This window comes from Chinchilla lanigera, unplaced genomic scaffold (genome assembly GCF_000276665.1).
Source record: "Chinchilla lanigera isolate Chin_1 unplaced genomic scaffold, ChiLan1.0 scaffold00005, whole genome shotgun sequence".
NCBI classification, from domain to species: Eukaryota; Metazoa; Chordata; class Mammalia; order Rodentia; family Chinchillidae; genus Chinchilla; species Chinchilla lanigera.
In genome coordinates, this window is record NW_004955406.1 from 3,108,434 (window position 1) to 3,116,415 (window position 7,982).

Here is a 7,982-nt window from a genome sequence, read left to right on the forward strand (position 1 = left end):
CACTTTCTTCTCTCTCTTGTCTCTGGCTTAGGTTATTTTTTTCTTGAAATTTTCGAGAAAATGTAAGATACCATGACATTTCATCCCAAAATGCTTCCGTGTGAATTTCTTTCTGAAAAATAAGAAAAAATTTTACTTAAAAATATCATTATTAATATATTTACTTAAAATACCCATGTTTTATCTTTACCCATTATGTCAAAAATATCCAAAGAGCATTCCTGTCTTTTCTATATCACTGACTGCTAAAGATAGTCTCATTGTTCTGAGTTGCAATAATCCATTCTTGTTTGACCATATTAAGTAAAATCATCAATTCCCAGTGAATACCTCAAAAATAATAATAGCAAAGTTATGACTTTTATCACTTTAACAGTTTATTAGAGCTCAATATAATTTATTCTGTTATAGTATAATGAGAAAGATATCCAATCAAGGTAATTTTATTTTTATCCTGTATTCTCTTTTATATATAACTGTCATACTGAAGTCATCCTGTAAAGAATTTGCTTGAATTACATAAGGCCCTAAAATTATACCTTCTCTAGATTCACTTTTATTAGAAAAAGTCTTCAGTGGGAAATTTTGAATACAAGTTATGGTTAAAATTGTCCAAGAATTTATAATATTAATAAATATTGAATATCAAATTCCACTCTTTTCCATTCTCTTTCCAAATATAAGGTAGTGCAGGACATTATAAAGGATAGCGGAGAAGAATAATGTTTGTAATGGATAAAACTCTGATGGCCTCATATCTTTAAAAACTAAACTAGGCTGCACAAAATATATGAAGAAAGGAGCATGTGAGAAAGGAAACAAAGAAACAAAGCTTCTGCCTAAGAGAGCAACTTCAGAAGGAGGACACAAAAAGGAAGTGAGATTTTTTTAAATGCTATTTACATTATTGTTTATTAAATATTAATTTTCTAGAGATATCAAAGCATTCTATAAGCCACAGAATCAGAAAAAACTTTTGCTTGGGAAATGAAATCAGAGACCCAAGAGTGCTAACGAGCAGAAATTCAATAACTTGGTTACGTTGATTCATAAAATAGAGGCAAATCATGAGCTGAAGTTACTATATCCGCACTCCCTGCACTTCTACCATGAGGTTTCATCATACTTTATTTGTGACATTTTGCTACCTGCTTTTCGTTTCTGTGTCCTCGCACTGCTCCCTCTGGGCCTCCACATCCGTGACCCGCTCCTGGACCTGGGTGTGCCCTGGATGTGATTTAAATACCTTTGCCATCAGCCCCCTCCAGACCTGCCCCTGTCCCATTTTTCTCCCTAAATGATGGGTCGGTCTCTGGCACCTCTCAGTATAGCAACATGGCAGCCATCTACAGTTTTTACTTTCTTTTTACATCATACATTAAACTTCTTAACAAAAAAATGGGTTTTTTTTTCTCAAAAGCACTCAAATCTGACTTTCCTTCTGCGTCCTCACTGCCACACTGATGCTGATGTCCCCCTGAAGTCTCTTAACAGTCTCCCAACTGGCCTCTAATACACACACTTCTCCCACTCCTATGCGGCTTTTGCTCTAAAGATGAACTAGGAAAATTCAGATTATGTTGTTAAACAAATTAATGAACGAATGCCATGCATTCATTCATCTGTTCATTCATTCACTCAAGGTTCCCCATCGCCTACACCCACAGCTCCATGGCAGGTACCAGAGTCAGCCTTCAGCCCCACGTCTTCCCTCCTCTTTTCATCCACACTGCAACACACCCCAAAGATGAATCCATGCCCTCAAATATTTAATACTTCCATTAACCTAGACACACTATTTCTTCTTCCTAGAAGGCATCCTTTCGCTACTCAAGGCAAAGTTCTCTTTATTCAAGACCTTGCCACAATATTACTACTGAAAAAATTTTCCAAGTTTGCTGTCTTGACTGACTGTTCCTGCAGCACATGGGCCATTCTTCCACTTGACTATGAGTTATATGGAATCACCATTACCTGCTCAACCCAGGATCCTCCCCAGACTGGCTCCTGAGCTCCCATGTAGACCATAACTCTGCTGTCTTCAAAAACACAACTGGCTCCTGATACAGGTTTTACAAATGCCTTCATAAAAATAATTCGATAGTTAATGAATTCATGGCAAATGACTACAACATTAAAAAGAATGTCTAAAGAACCTGAATGAAAATTTCTAAAAAAATTTTAAGTCACACATACATGAATACTAGCTATATTCTGTTTTGATTGATAAAGCTAAAGTAGATTTCTGCATTTCAATGATTTAAGTGCATTAAAGCTATGGCATACTTGAAAATAACTATTCAAATAATTTATGCTAATTTTATTGCTCTTTCTCTCAAATTGTATGGGTTTTATTGGTTTATTTAAATTGTACCTCCCTCGCAAGATTTTAGGGTCCATCAGAGAGAAGGCCATAGCTGCTTTTCCAATCCTATGTGTCCACTTCCTCTTCCCAGTGTCTGGCCCCATGTAAGCTATTAATGTTTAGAGAATGAGTGGATGGATAGGTGGATGGATGGATGGATGGATGGATGGATGGATGGATGGATGGGCGCATGGGTGGATGGATGGATGGACAGATGGGTGGACAGATGGATGGATGGACAGACAGATGGACTGACAGATGGGTGGGTGCATGGATGGATGGATGGAAGGGTGGTTGGGTGGATGGATGGATGGATGCATGCATGCATGGGTGGATGGATGGACAGATGGGTGGACAGATGGATGGATGGATGAATGGACAGACAGACTGACAGATGGATGGATGGATGGATGGATGGATGGATGGATGGATGGATGGGTGGGCGGATCTATGAATATTTACTAGTTGCTACAGATCCTGACAAAGACCTAAAGTACTTTAGAATAGGTGAGTGGGCTAGGATCTATGAACTGTATTATTAATTCAGTGGAGGAAAAGAACCAGTCTAATGGCTCAGATGTCATCTCCTCAGGAGCTAAAAAGCACCACAGCTAGACTGAGAAATGACAAAGAGCTGCCACTACACTTGATTGGAAGATTTTACACTGATACTTTTTCATAAGCCATCACTGGAGTTTCTAGCTCTTCTTGAGATTAGAAAAGATGAGTTAGTCTTTTAGGAACTTGCCAGTGCACATTTGTCTTCCTGTCTAAATCTCATGCTAATTACAGAAAATAAATAAAAGTGTACCATTTTTAAAAGATTGGATTTAAATATTGTAATTAGATGTGTACTTACGAAAAAACTTGTCACAGGGTTCGCTTGCACAGGAAATCCCTTTGTTCTCTTAAAACAACCCTTGATTTATAACATTGCAAAACACTGAAGACATTAGGGAGGCAGTAGCTCATGGATAGCATGAGTGTTGATGTCAAGCTGGCTGAGTTTGAACTCAGGCAAGTTAGTAAATAATAACTCACATGTTTATCATAAACATCAAATTCCTTAAAACATGCAAATCATTTATCTCCATGATAGTCAAGCAGAATTTTTTTTATTTTAAAGAGAATAAAAATAAAAAAATATTTAAAACAATACAGAATTTTAAAACAAGATGATAAGAAATCAACAATGAATCAATTTTTTCAAAATATCAGTAAACTTTGGTGAAATACCTGCTTTGATGTTTTAAGAAAACTATAAATGGTACAAATTATGCTGTGTGGTTTACATATGTATTAAAAAAGTGTATCAGTCAGGGTTTACTACAGAAACAGATACAACACAAGAATATACAAATGTACAAGAAATTACAAGTTTGGCTTGCAATTGTGAGCCACAGAGTTGGATGAGGAAGCTTGCAGAGGGTGTCTGCACACTGGAGATTGAAGAGCCCAACCCCAGACCTGAAGCTCACCGCAGTGTCCGTGCAAGTCCATATCAAAGGGCTGATGGGTCTGCGACAGAATGCTGAAGAATTTGCAACAAAGGCCAGAAAGTCTACACCAGAAGGGTGAAGAGTCCCAGGCAGAAGCCAAACAGTCTGCAGCAGAAGCCAGGAGATGACCAAGCTGAAGACGAAGACGGGCTCCTCCGAAGAACCAACAGCCAGTCCTTCCTCAATTCCCTTTTTTTATGCAGTCTACCCCCTCTGAGGAGGTGGGAGTGGTCCTCTACACCACACACACTGCATGCCCTCCTCTTGCATGGGCTCAGGATGAATATAAAGTAAGCACCCTGGCTCCCTTCTGAGTCACATAGTTAACCTTGTAAACTTCTCAAATTGACACAATAAATAACATCCCAGAAGGGTAAGGGCGTGTCCTTTTCTCCCCAAGATGCAGAACTCCTCAGTCACTTAGACAAACCTCTAGACTCCCCAAGTTGACGCAGTGTATCAACCATAACAAAAAGATATGTTTTTCCTTTCATAAATGGAGACTTTTTTGGAAAATTGTCCTTTAAATACATGTTTGTCTGCCATTCATAAATTAATTTAGATGATATCCTGATAAAGCTGCAAGTTTCTGAATTGAGGATTTACTTTTGCTCCCTACAGATGAGGGGGAAAAATTAGATGTAGACAGTTTTTAAGTGTCTTGTGTCTTTTTGGTTTATCCTGTTTTATCAAAAATAACTGTAATTTTTAAATAAATTATTAAATTTAAAAGTAATTATCAAATGAAAAGGATTAGCTTATATTGGGATAGAACACCGTCAGTGAGCAATTTTGTTTTAAAAACACTCTATGAATATTCTAAAACATGCCAATTGCATTTATGCTTTTGATTAGTTTCTGCCCTTATAAATCAAAGACATAAACAGAAATATTAAACTGTGCATTGAGCAGACCTACTGATACCTAACTGATATCCAAAACAAGCTTCATCTTTAGACGTAGCACTCTTCATCTAAATTGCTAAACTCTAACTTATGAATATAATTTCATAACATACAAAAAATTCTATTATCATCTTAGAGTTGAAGAGCAGTGATCCGTGGAACACAGGATCGTGGCTAATGTGATCAAGGTCAATGTCTTTACTTAAATTGGCTGGGCTTGTGGAAAACTCCCTCTGTCTGAGAAATGAACAATACAAGTATAACATATGCTTGATGTTGTGGCCAACGAATAAGTACGCTGTCTGTGGAAGAAAGGTCTGAGTGGCTGGCATGCAGGTTGGGTAGGGAAGAAATTCCACAAAGTGTATATTGTGATGTAATTTTTAAATGTTATGCGAGTCCACATTTTGCCTTTTCAAAAATAAATGTATAATCTTTGGAAACAACAGAAGGACCTTCTGCCCTGCTCTGATGAACTAAAGCTTCAATGTCCTGCAAAGGCTCATGTACTGAAGGCTTGGTCCCTGGTGCAAAAATGTTCAGAGATGGGGCTTTTGGAAAATGATTTCATCATGAGGTTCAGGCTTCATCCATGATGTATCCATGAATTGATACATGATCTCCAGGCATTACTGGAAGTGATGGAAACACAGGAGGGGGAGGGACCTCGTTGAAGGGAGTGAGTCATGAGCACATGAACTCAAACTGTGAGCCACAAAATTCCTTTCCTCCTTTGAGTTGTTTTTCCCCTGCATTTTGTCATAAAGATGAGATGTTGGCTAATACAGCTACCTACATGAAAGTGCAGTGCCCCAGCCCCTGGAAGAATCTTCCCAGACTTCTTCTAGGCTTCATCTTAAGCCCTCCCACGCTTCTTGATTTTGTTCTATTGGCTGGAACTAGATTTTTCCTCCTTGGATTGACCCTGCACTTGGATGGGCTGCCACTTTACCCTAGTTTGCTCTGTTAGAGGGTGGATTTCAGATTTCTCTTACTTTTATCCCCTGTCTCCAATAGGATGCCCAGAAGTCTACCCCAGGCATTTCACTGCATATAGACTCCCCCTTGCCCAATATGGACTTTGTGACCCTTCCTACCTCAAGGTGTGTTACCCATCCCTCCAGTTCTGTAGGACCCCAAGTCCAAAGTCTGGGCTCAAAGCCATGGTGTGAATTTAGATATGTGACCCCAAACAAGATGTCCAACTTAAAACCTATGCTGTACTTCCTGGCTATACATCCTAGGCAGCCCTTTCACTCCATGTCTCCTGATTTCCTTAACCAAAATATGGAGATAATAATAGTAACTACTCTAGTAAGATATGAAAGTGGAATAAGCCACTCCAAGGGAAGCACTCAGAACACATCCTGATACTCAGCAGTACTTCATGGCTCAGCTGTCGTTATAGAGGCTGTAGCTACATTTGTTGTCATTACTGTTACTTTACTTTACCATACTAGGCTTTATCCTCTAGCATAGAGTTAGCAAACTTTTTCTTAAAGGACCAGATAGTAAATATTTTCAATTCTGTGGACCCAGAGGCCCAGTCCAGGTTATTGTGTAGACATTCAAATAAAGATTTAAATATAACCATTCAAAAATGTGAAAAACATTCTTAGCAGGCACATGGCCAGATTTGGTCTCTATGCCTTAGTTTGTCTACTCCTGTTCTAGAAAACATTTATCCAACTTATGAAAAATAAGACAAGCCTCTGATGTGAACTACATAAGTAATTGATAATTTTCTTATAACTATATATTGATAAAGTAAAAACAAGTGGGCAAATTTTATTGGATAATATATTTTATTTATATTAATATATTTTATAAGGTATTTTAAATATTTTCATTATAAAATATAATGAGCATAAAAATTATTGAAACACACATTTTGGTACTAAATTTTTGAGATCTCATGTATATTTTATACTTACAACACACATCAATTCAAAAGGACCCACTTCCAGGGATCAATATTCCCCAGGTCCTTGGTGACCATCAATTTGAAAAGCATCGTTCTAGAAACATTAATTAAAAGATTTGGACTAAATGATATGCATTTTTCTTTTTGGTCTAAATAATACTCAACTGTGAAACTAGTTGAACTTTCTTATACTCACCAGCGCCTGTAGTTTGACTCAGGTGCCCCCAAAGTCCCATATGGTAAAGACGCTGTCCCCAGCATGACCTTTTTGGGATGTGGGGTCTAATGTAATTTCGGGGTGACTGGAGCTGTACCCATGAAGGGGAAAGTGGGCCCTCAGTGCCTTCCTCTCTTTCTCTTTGCTCTTGGCTGTGAGGATGCGCCCCACCCGCCACTCCCCAACACCGTGTCTGCCTCACCACAGACCTAAGGCAGCAGACCCTCTGATCTTGGACTCAAACCTCTGTGTAATGTTTGATTGCATCAACTGGAGAAGCTGAGAAGTTTAACTAAATCAGCTCAGCAATTCTCCACCCTAGGATGTAGAAGACCCACCCTAGGATGTCTCACCATCTGGATGGTGTAAATGGAAATGAGGAAGGACAGATCTGCTTCTGTTCTTCAGAGGTGCTCCAGTGTTTCCCTTCAGCTTAGACATCATCTCCTGGCTTCCAGCACAGACTGTTCAGCTTCCAGTGTGGATCCTTCAACCCTCCAGTGTAGACTCCTCAGCTGTCTATCACAGACCCATTAGCTCCTAATATGGGCTTGCACTGGATACTGCAGTGAGCTCCAGACCTTGGACCAAATCCTTCAGTCTCCAGTGCGCACACACCCTATGCACACTTCCTCATCCAGCTCTGTGTCTGGCCATCATAAGCCAATCTTTCACTTCCTTACACATCTGTACACCTTGTGTTGCATCTGTTTCTCCAGTAGAACACTGACTGATGCACTCTGAAACTGTGAGCCAAAGTGAGACTTTTCTCTTTCCAAGTTGATCATCTCAGGTGTTTATTATAGTGGCAGAAACTAACTCTCTGACAATCATTTTGTTCATCCTGTATTTACCAGGCACTGTAGTAGGTGCCATGAAAATATCAATAGCTTAAGAATGAGCCCTGTCTCCAGAGGTTCCCTACCTATCATGAGAACAGTTTCTAAACCTGTGAGAACATAGCATGGTAAGAAAGTTACACAGAGAGAAAGAAATGTGGGGCTTGAAGGTAGGGTGTGTGCACCTAGAAGGAAATGACTAGCACAGCACCGCAGACCCATGAATGCTTGAC